We start from the raw sequence: 12,101 nt of genomic DNA, 5'->3' as shown, positions 1-12,101 counted from the left end.
TGTCTCTGTCTCTGTCTCTGTCTCTGTCGCTTTCTCTGTCGCTGTCTCTGTCTCTGTCTCTGTCGCTGTCTCTGTCTCTGTCTCTGTCGCTTTCTCTGTCTCTGTCGCTGTCTCTGTCTCTGTCTCTGTCGCTTTCTCTGTCTCTGTCGCTTTCTCTGTCGCTTTCTCTTTCTGTCGCTTTCTCTTTCTGTCGCTTTCTCTGTCGCTTTCTCTGTCTTTCTGTCTTTCTCTGTCTCTGTCTTTCTCTGTCTCTGTCTTTCTCTGTCTCTGTCTTTCTCTGTCTCTGTCTTTCTCTGTCTCTGTCGCTTTCTCTGTCTCTGTCGCTTTCTCTGTCGCTTTCTCTGTCTCTGTCGCTTTCTCTGTCTGTCTCTTTCTCTACCTCTCTTTCTCTCTGCCGCCCCCTTCCTTATCTCACATTCTGTCAATCCCTCTCTCTCTCCTCCCTCCCTCATGCTCTCTCAATTCCATTTAAATTAAATTTCAATTCAATTTAAGGGCTTTATTTGCATGGGAAACATATGTTAACATTGCCAAACCATCTCTCTCGCTCCTCTCTCTCTCTCTTAACCAGATTAAGGTTTGGCAGTTTCTCTCCTCTAGTCTGTAACACATTCCTACCATCTGTTGGGGTTGGCAGGCAGGGAGGGAGGGAGGCAGGCAGGCAGGGAGGAGGAGGAAGCTGTGGTATTTCTAAGCTTTCTATAAATAGCCCATACCCCACAGTCAGCTAGCTAGTCAGTCGGTAAGCCAGTCAGTCACTAACCTACCTAGCACAGGAGGCTGCTGAGAGGAGGATGGCTGTACTTGATACCTTTCCACTTATTTTCTCTCTCTCTCTCTCTCTCTCTCTTTACATTGTTCTTTCTCTCTCAATTCAATTTAAGGGCTGTATTGGCATGGGAAACATATGTTAACATGTTATGTTAAGTGAAGTAACACAAGTGAAATAAACAATACAAATTAACAGCAAACTTTCTCTCGCACACCAGTGGAATGTGTGTCTCAACAGTCTGTGTGGAGAGTGGTTAACAGGGCCTTGGTGAGGCTGTGTGTGTGTGAATGTGTGTCTCAACAGTCTGTGTGGAGAGTGGTTAACAGGGCCTTGGTGAGGCTGTGTGTGTGTGAATGTGTGTCTCAACAGTCTGTGTGGAGAGTGGTTAACAGGGCCTTGGTGAGGCTGTGTGTGTGTGAATGTGTGTCTCAACAGTCTGTGTGGAGAGTGGTTAACAGGGCCTTGGTGAGGCTGTGTGTGTGTGAATGTGTGTCTCAACAGTCTGTGTGGAGAGTGGTTAACAGGGCCTTGGTGAGGCTGTGTGTGTGTGAATGTGTGTCTCAACAGTCTGTGTGGAGAGTGGTTAACAGGGCCTTGGTGAGGCTGTGTGTGTGTGAATGTGTGTCTCAACAGTCTGTGTGGAGAGTGGTTAACAGGGCCTTGGTGAGGCTGTGTGTGTGTGAATGTGTGTCTCAACAGTCTGTGTGGAGAGTGGTTAACAGGGCCTTGGTGAGGCTGTGTGTGTGTGAATGTGTGTCTCAACAGTCTGTGTGGAAAGTGGTTAACAGGGCCTTGGTGAGGCTGTGTGTGTGTGTGTGTGTGTGTGTGTGTGTAGAGCCAGAGACCAGGGAAGTATCATAGGGTTATCTAATGGCAGAGAGATGTGTTGGGCTATGGTTAGGGTGTGTTCTGGGCTAGGAAAAGGTATGGTGTCGGGCTTTTGGAAGGACTACATGGATTTAGCTGGGGAGTATGTGTTGGATGTATAGCAGGGGTTACAATGTGTTTTAAAGCATGAACAAACACTCATACTTTACTTCCCCCCCTACTAGCACTGACCTTGCTGATAGCTACTTTGAGGAAAAATTGACTTACTATGACTGTGATATGTGGTTGTCCCACCGAGCTATCTGAAGAATAATGCACTAACTGTAAGTTACTCTGGATAAGAGTGTCTGCTAAATGACTCAAATGTAAATGTAATGTACATGGTTTGGAGCAGGGCCATAGCCAGGGTCTGAGAATGTTGAAGCTCATTTACTGCATTTATATACAATACAAAACTCTTTAAAATGCTATTTGGAGAACAGCAAAAACAAGCTAAAAAGACCCCAGCCATTATCACCTTGTCTGCTGTAGCTTCATTCACCTCAGTCCATCTACAAACACACAGACGGTTAGCTATACAATTAGCCACTACACCTTAACTCAGCACTGGGATTAAAAACTATAATTTAATAGGGATCTGTTAGCAGAGAAAGTATTTTAGTAACAAAAAGTAAACATTTTTATTTTCTACAGAACAATTTTATTTGTAGTTTTACAGCAAATTTCCTACAATTCTACACATTTTGTGAAGGGGTGGGGAGACATTTTGCTGTTTTAAAAGTTAATTTCCTACAATTCTACACAAGTTGAGTAAAAAAAAAAGAACTGAGGTCTGTACTTCGATTTCCTTGTATGTAGCTACTACGGCTCTGGGGATTAAAGGATGTTCCTGGGGGTGTTAGGACTTAATCATGCCATTTAGGATTAAGTTGCTACCAGACACTGATCTAGAGTCAGTTTTATGGTTTCCCCTCCACTTAAGGTTAGTATTCAAAGATGGAAAGCTCATTCTAGATATGTGCCGAATGGCAACTTTTGGTCATTATTGGCCCTGACTGCTTTGGGTCGCAGTGGTCTTTCTAGAATCCCAGTACTGCCACCTATAGGCAGACATTGAAGAGTGGCACAAGGTGCATCCCAATAATCTCTCCTTCTTCCTAAAGTGTACACTCGTTCGATACTCCCCCCAAATGTAGAAGCATTGGATTGGTGTTAGCATGGGCTAGAGGGAGTTTCCATATACCACTCATTTCATTGCAAAACTATAAAGGGAAATTAACAAGTGCAGATATCGGGAGAAAGTAGATGTAATTGAGACACATCCAGGGTAAACAGCATCTCAAGTTTATACACGTTTGCTGAATCTTTGGGCCATTTTCCCAAAACAAGCACAAAACCCCAACTCTACAAATCTCTAGCAAAAGCAAACATTCAAAACTGTTCTCTTTCCAAAATGCTTTTTTTTGCATCAAAATGACACGTCATATGACTAGATCGGTCTACCAACCAACACACTGATGTGCTCAACACAAAACACTATGAATATCCCATCAGTAGGTTTAGAATTGTTGTAGTTTCAGTGTTACACTGTAGCCGGTTGTAAAAGATGGTTACAGTAATGGATACCTACTCAAAAACACAAATAAACACACACAAATGCAACACAGTAACAAAAACCATTGCCATTTATTTCCAAAATGCAGTATTTTTGAACACTTGTGTTTTGTATGTAACACTTTCCAAACCCAACAGGAGAAAACATTCAGTAAGATAAAGGGTTTTCTGTACAACAACAAAAAATGAAAGAGGCTCATTCTTTCAAAACTATGAACACAAAGACAAAAACACATGCAAAATGTAAGAAAGACATTAGGCTGCATCCGGCCTCCTATTTTGGTCTGGCCACAGCACCTCCTCTACATCACATGTTCTCCCTGGATAAACAGCAGGGAAAGAATCTTCTGGAGTGACGGATCCAGCTGCCGAAAGCCACCACAACTTCACCACATGCCTCCTCCATAGCCTGGAGAAGAGGCAGGCCTGCGAGGGGATGGCGGTCATACACCTTCCATCGCCATGCCGAAAAAAACTCTTCAATAGGGTTTAGGAATGGGGAATATGGTGGGAGGTATAGAACAATAAATTGTGGGTGGTCGATGAACCAGTTGCGGACCAGAGCAGCCTGGTGGAAACTCACGGTGTCCCTGATGATAGCATATCTGGGCTGCTCTGGTCCACCCCTCTGCTCAGCTGGAATGAGGATGCCATGTAGTGTGTCCAGGAATGTGATGAGAAGGGCGGTGTTGTAGGGTTGGCATGGTGATGGAGGATGCCTTGCTGGCTAACGGCTGCACACATGGTGATATTCCCTCCACGCGGTCCAGGGACATTCACAATGGCCAATAATGTTCCGTCCCCTTCTTTTGACTACGTTGAAGCCAGCCTCAATGTAAATATAAACGTGATGAATTGCAGCTGCATCCAGCTCCAAGACTCTCCGAAACAGACAAGACAATATGGAACATAGACCTAGTAGACCTAGAGCAGTCAATATGGTGAGGCACAATACACTGGAATACAGTACTGTAATGTGTCTATACAGTGCTGCTATGATAGTAAATTCACAGTATAGTACTTACTTGCACATATTCATAGCGCTGTTCTTTAACCCTCTCTGAGTTTCACTCAAATGACGCCCTGTAGATCCGTTTCATCCGGATTCGGTTGCGCTGTAATACACGGTCCAATGTAGACAAGCCCACCTGTTGAATGTTATTGAATATTGTGTTGTCTGCAATTATGTGGTTCTGGATTTCTCCATTGTCTAATGGTATTGTTGACCATGTTCACAATAGCAGTCTCCTGTTCTGGTGTGACCAGCTGGGGTCTTCCACCACGGCCTGGCCGTCTCAGTTCTGCAGAAGATCCACAAATATGATAGGATTGGTTACAGTAGGCTAAAATAATCTATTTTATTTCAATATGAAATTACTGTAACATTGGTCAACAATCACGGAGTAACATAGGCCTACTGATATGTCAGACTGCAGTATACATACATAAAGAGCATAGTGTATATGGTAGGTAACTTACCGGTTGTCATTTCTGAATGTATGGATGATAGATGCAACCATGTAGCGGCTCAGGTTGGGCTGAACTCTGCCCAGCCTCCCTCATACTCAATCCATGGGTGAGCACATGGTTAACCAATGTGGCCCTGATCTCATCTGAGACAACTGTTCTTCCTCATCCTTAACGTCGTCCTCCTCCTCCTCCTCCTCTTCTTCTTACTCTCACTCCTTCACCTCTAGCACTTGCTTCACCATTGACTTCCATTTTCCTCCAAAACAAACAGAAACTCATCTGTGGCCTTCTATAGTGCTAAAGCTCTGATTTCTAAGCGAACAATTCAGCAGCTAGTGTTTACACCTGTGAGGAGTGGGTGTTGCCAATTGGTGTATAGAGCTTGACATTGTGATTGGTGTTGCTGTCCAAAGGGACTAACGAGATTTAAATTTTGAATGTTGTGCTTAATATAGAGAACTGTCTGTAGTGTTTTGCAAAAAGTGTGATATAGAATTGAAAACTGTTTGCAAAGCAGGAATTGTGCTTGCAATTTTGCAGACTTTGTTTAGGGATTTGGTACATGAGTTTCAGGTTTTGGTGACTGCGTTTCAAGTTCCAATTTTAGTGTGTAAACAATTGGGAAAAACTGTAATTGACTTGCTTAGTTAAACGTTAAATAAAATAAATGAAACAGTTTCAAATGCAAACCCACTAGATGTCCATAAGATGGCGTCAGAGCTTTCAAGATTGCAAATCACTTATAGGCCTACATTGATTTATTCTAAGGAAAGCTGCGCTGTGAAGGAGGATAGAGGACTTGAGAGACAAGAAAACTAACTGACACATCATCATAACCGCCAGAGTTGAATGGCAACTCCAAGGTCGTGCTGTGAGGAAATGTATTGATTAATCAGTTTTATCCACTTGTACAAGCTTTCGGTATGTGTTGGACTTGGCCTTCTGTGGTTAGAGAGAGCTAAGGCTCACAGCCAGTGGATAGAGTAACAGATTAAAGCTTCAGTATAATGTTCTAAATGACTAGTCCGAGGTCTGATTTGTTCATTCAATTGTGAGTACCTTGGTTTTCCTTGTTTTTCTGTCTATCCGGAGTGTGGAGGGTTGAAGATAAGGGTTCTTTAATTGTCTGTTACTGAACATGCTCACAGTCCTGAGGCAAATACTTAATGATGTGGACTATGTAAAAGTACCAAGATGTCCCTAGTGCCACCGAAAACTCACAAATGTGTGCCATGATGTTCTCTCTGTCCCCTCTCCCTCTTGCTCTCTCTCTCTCCCTCTCTCTCTCTTTCTCTCTCTCTTTCTCTCTCTCTCTAATGAGGTAAGTTACAACTGTCACCCATAATCTGTCCGACTATCAGTCTCTTCCCCTCAGCATCTTGAGCACGCCCCCATGGGCACGCCCCCCACCCTCATCAACAGGGCTGCCGTGGAAATGGTCAAAAACTTCAAGTTCCTCGGCATACACATATCCGAGCAGCTGAAACGGTCAAACCACACGGAAACCGTGGTGAAGAAGGCATGACAGCGACTCTTCACCTCAGGATGCTGAAGAAAGTTGGCCTGTCCCAGAGTGCCCTCACAGTGTTCTACAGGAGCACCATTGAGAGCATACTGATCGGGCTGCATCTCAGCCTGGTACGTCAACTCCACCACCGCAAACCGCAAGGCTCTTCAGAGGGTGGTACACTCAGCCGAATACACCAGGTGTCACAGAAAGGCCAGGAAGATAATCAGGGATCCTAGCCACCTGAGCCATGGCCTGTTCTCCCCGCTTCCAACACTAAGATGCAGGCAGAGCATCATGGCAAAAACTGGAAGACTGGCCAATAGTTTCTACCCCCAGACCATCAGGCTGCCCCCGCAACCCTGTACATGCGACTATTAAACTTCTAATCTAATCTTTACAGTCACAATGTATTTTATATTCCAATTTCCAGTTTACCATTATTTTGGCTACCATGGCTAGAAGAAGAAATCTCAGTGACATCAACAAAACACCAAACGTTCTGGCCTCTGTAGTTCCTTAAGGCTATCCTGTAACTCCATTGTTGACCACTTGGGGGCCACTGTCCTGTGTTGATGTGTGTTGTTTGTTTAATGTGCTAAATCCTGTAGAAGAAGAATTGTTTACATTCCAAAATGGTGAAAGTCACACTGTGGAGCTGCAGACTTGATCAAACTCCATCCTTCTTGCATTTTGTAGAAGCATTGTTATGGGATCGATATCATGCCAAATTTATTCGCAAATGTAAGTCACCAATCTACAAATATAAATCACTTTCCACAAATGTAAATCACTTTCCACAAATGTAAATCACCTTCCACAAATGTAAATCACTAATCCTTAAACGTAAATCACCTTCCACAAATGTAAATCACTAATCCATAAACGTAAATCACCTTCCACAAATGTAAATCACCAATCCATAAATGTAAATCACTTTCCACAAATGTAAATCACTTTCCACAATTGTAAATCGCTATCCATAAATGCAATTCGCTATCCACAAACAAACACCTTTTGATTTGTATTTGTATATCGAGGGCCTTAAGTAAAATGACTGCCATAAAGATTTGCACATAGGAGAGATATGCGCAAACATGACAGATATGGCAAACCTGCAACTCCATATTTGGAAGCACTCACACATAGAAAAAAGTTCTCACGTGTACAAAGTGATTTGTATTCATAGAAAAAAGGTTTGTACCCATAGAAAGCGATTTCTAAGCATCAATGGAAACTTTTTTTTCTTCGACTACAAATCGCTTTTTACCGTGATAATTTTTTTCTGTGTGAGAACTTCTTGTCTACACGTGAGAACTTGTCTTTTTCTTGTCGTCAAATCCCTGCCAAAAGTCAGGTGACCTAAGCGCTTCCAAATATGGAGTTGCAGGTTTGCCAAATCTGTCATGTTTGCGCAAATCTTTATGGCAGTCATTTTACTTAAGGCCCTCAATTTACAAATACAAATCCAAAGGTGTTTGTTTGTAGCTGCCCACTGCACTGAGGATAGGAAACTCTATCACCACCGCTAAACCCACTATAATTGAGAATTTCAATAAGCATTTTTCTACGGCTGGCCATGCTTTCCACCTGGCTACCCCTACCGCAGTCAACAGCACTGCACCCCCCACAGCTACTCGCCCAAGCCTTCCCCATTTCTCCTTCTCCCAAATCCATTCAGCTGATGTTCTGAAAGAGCTGTAAAATCTGGACTCCTACAAATCAGCTGGGCTTGACAATCTGGACCCTTTCTTTCTAAAATTATCTGCCGAAATTGTTGCAACTCCTATTACTAGCCTGTTCAACCTCTCTTTCGTGTCGTCTCAGATTCCCAAAGATTGGAAAGCAGCTGCTTTCCCAAACTGCTACAGACCTATATCTATCCTACCCTGCCTTTCTAAGGTCTTCGAAAGCCAAGTCAACAAACAGATTACCGACCATTTTGAATCCCACCGCACCTTCTCCGCTATGCAATCTGGTTTCAGAGCTGGTCATGGGTGCACCTCAGCCACGCTCAAGGTCCTAAACGATATCGTAACCGCCATCGATAAGAAACAATACTGTGCTGCCGTATTCATTGACCTGGCCAAAGCTTTTGACTCTGTCAATCACCACATCCTCATCGGCAGACTCAATAGCCTTGGTTTCTCAAATGATTGCCTCGCCGGGTTCACCAACTACTTCTCTGATAGAGTTCAGTGTGTCAAATCGGAGGGCCTGTTGTCCAGGCCTCTGGCAGTCTCTATGGGGGTGCCACAGGGTTCAATTCTTGGGCCAACTCTTTTCTCTGTATACATCAATGATGTCGCTCTTGCTGCAGGTGAGTCTCTGATCCACCACTATGCAGACGACACCATTCTATATACTTCTGGCCCTACTTTGGACACTGTGTTAACAACCCTCCAGACGAGCTACAATGACATACAACTCTCCTTCCGTGGCCTCCAACTGCTCTTAAATACAAGTAAAACTAAATGCATGCTCTTCAACCGATCGCTGCCTGCACCTGCCCGCCTGTCCAGCATCACTACTCTGGACGGCTCTGACTTAGAATATGTGGACAACTACAAATACCTAGGTGTCTGGTTAGACTGTAAACTCTCCTTCCAGACTCACATCAAACATCTCCAATCCAAAGTTAAATCTAGAATTGGCTTCCTATTTCTCAACAAAGCATCCTTCACTCATGCTGCCAAACATACCCTCGTAAAACTGACCATCCTACCGATCCTCGACTTCGGCGATGTCATTTACAAAATAGCCTCCAATACACTACTCAACAAACTGGATGCAGTCTATCACAGTGCCATCCGTTTTGTCACCAAAGCCCCATACACTACCCACCACTGCGACCTGTACGCTCTTGTTGGCTGGCCCTCGCTTCATACTCGTCGCCAAACTCACTGGCTCCAGGTCATCTACAAGACCCTGCTAGGTAAAGTCCCCCCTTATCTTCGCTCACTGGTCACCATAGCAGCACCCACCTGTAGCACTCGCTCCAGCAGGTATATCTCTCTGGTCACCCCCAAAGCCAATTCCTCCTTTGGCCGTCTCTCCTTCCAGTTCTCTGCTGCCAATGACTGGAACGAACTACAAAAATCTCTGAAGCTGAAGACTCATATCTCCCTCACTAGCTTTAAGCACCAGCTGTCAGAGTAGCTCACAGATCACTGCACCTGTACATAGCCCATCTATAATTTAGCCCAAACAACTACCTCTTCCCCTACTGTATTTATTAATTTATTTTGCTCATTTGCACCCCATTATTTCTACTTTGCACTTTCTTCTACTACAAATCTACCATTCCAGTGTTTTACTTGCTATATTGTATTTACTTTGCCACCATGGCCTTTTTGCCTTTACCTCCCTTATCTCACCTCATTTGCTCACATTGTATATAGACTTATATTTCTACTGTATTATTAACTGTATGTTTGTTTTACTCCATGTGTAACTCTGTGTTGTTGTATGTTGTCGAACTGCTTTGCTTTATCTTGGCCAGGTCGCAATTGTAAATGAGAACTTGTTCTCAACTTGCCTTCCTGGTTAAATAAAGGTGAAATAAAAAAATATATGTATTTTTTTTTAAACATTTGTGGAAAGTGATTTACATTTGTGGATTGGTGATTTACATTTGTGAATTGGTGATTTATATTTGTGGATTGGTGATTTACATTTGTGGTAAGTGATTTACATTTGTGGATTGGTGATTTACATTTGTGGTAAGTGATTTACATTTGTGGATTGGTGATTTACATTTGTGGATTGGTGATTTACATTTGTGGTAAGTGATTTACATTTGTGGATTGGTGATTTACATTTGTGGTAAGTGATTTACATTTGTGGATTGGTGATTTACATTTGTGGATTGGTGATTTACATTTGTGGATTGGTGATTTACATTTGTGGATTGGTGATTTACATTTGTGGTAAGTGATTTACATTTGTGGATTGGTGATTTACATTTGTGGATTGGTGATTTACATTTGTGGTAAGTGATTTACATTTGTGGATTGGTGATTTACATTTGTGGTAAGTGATTTACATTTGTGGATTGGTGATTTACATTTGTGAATTGGTGATTTACATTTGTGGATTGGTGATTTACATTTGTGGATTGGTGATTTACATTTGTGTTAAGTGATTTACATTTGTGGATTGGTGATTTACATTTGTGGATTGGTGATTTACATTTGTGGATTGGTGATTTACATTTGTGGTAAGTGATTTACATTTGTGGATTGGTGATTTACATTTGTGGATTGGTGATTTACATTTGTGGATTGGTGATTTACATTTGTGGATTGGTGATTTACATTTGTGGATTGGTGATTTACATTTGTGGATTGGTGATTTACATTTGTGGATTGGTGATTTACATTTGTGGATTGGTGATTTACATTTGTGGTAAGTGATTTACATTTGTGGATTGGTGAGTTACATTTGTGGATTGGTGATTTACATTTGTGGATTGGTGATTTACATTGGTGGATTGGTGATTTACATTTACAAATACATTTGGCATGATATTGATCCCTTACATTGTCTGAAAGTAAAATGAATCATAACATATTTGGCATTCAATTCATGATGATATTTTCTACGGATGATCGTTTTAATGAGATTTATGAATCTTCTTGATAGCCACATGGATATCTGTTCAGTGCATTTGATCTTGTCATGTTTTGGGTAATTATTTACATCGAATTTAATGCATAATGGTGCATATTTCTGTGTTCTTGAACATGTATACAAATACATGCTGTGTTATTATTGAGAATTAAGCCTAGTATTCAGCTAGCATAGAATAAGTCATACTCATTGTTATTTTCTTTCTATTTTTCAGTTTTACTCCTTTCAGTCACTATTACTTTACCTACGAAGAGGTGGCAATAAATCATCCTTCAACACTACAGTAGCTGCACCGGGTTTATCTATCTGCTGAACTTAAGAAGGGGACTCTTTAACGAGAGCAGAACAGTAAAAAGACACTCAACAATGATTGCATCCTCTAGAGGACAAGATATCCAGTCGGCTCTACTCTTTTGCACACGTCCAAAACAAATGTCAGCTTCGGAACGTAAGGGCCTTGCAACCAGGTCAGAGGTCAGTGTTCTCTTCATCTAAGTCATTAAGATGCTCCTGCAAGTCTACAGCAAGCTTGGCTACATTAGAACCTCATGCCAAGGCTGAAGAAGCACTAGCAAGAGCATCATACTAGAGGTGAAGGTTAAGAAAGCCCAGCTTAAACTGGAGGAGACCCATAAGGAGGCCACATTAGAGGCTCTTCAGCATGAAAAGGAGGCAGAGGCAGCCTTAGCCGAGGCTAATGTGTTTGAGGCAGCAGCGGATGCAGAATACCAAATTATGGACTTTATTGTGGAAGAATGTTGTCCTATTCCTTCAATAGAGTTTCAGACACTTGAAGTTTATTTCCAAAACGCTATATCCACATATTTTTTTACATTTGTGTTTTTTCATCAGAATTCTTTAAAAAAAATTCCCCCCTTTTTAGTGATATCCAATTGGTAGTTACAGTCTTGCACCATCACTGCAACTCCCATACTGACCACGGAGAGGCAGAAGTCGTGAGCCGTGCGTCCTCCAAAACACGACCTGCCAAGCCGCACTGCTTCTTGACACAATGCTCGCTTAACCCAGAAGTCAGCCACTCATATGTGTCAGAGGAAACACTGTACACCTGGCAACCGCATCAGTGTGCATGCGCCCGGCCCGCCACACGAGTTGCTAGAGTGCGATGGGCAAGGACATCCCTGCTGGCTAAACCCTCCCCTAGCCCAGACGACGCTGGGCCAATTGTGCGCCGTCTCATCGGTCTCCCAGTCGTGGACGACTGCAACACAGCCTGGGATTGAACTAGGATCTGTAGTGATGCCGCTAGCACTGCAG

Source organism: Salmo salar, chromosome 28, assembly GCF_965601325.2.
Source record: "Salmo salar chromosome 28, fSalSal1, whole genome shotgun sequence".
Lineage (NCBI taxonomy): Eukaryota > Metazoa > Chordata > Actinopteri > Salmoniformes > Salmonidae > Salmo > Salmo salar.
The sequence above is the reverse complement of the archived record's forward strand: the minus strand, read 5'-3'. Positions refer to the sequence as shown.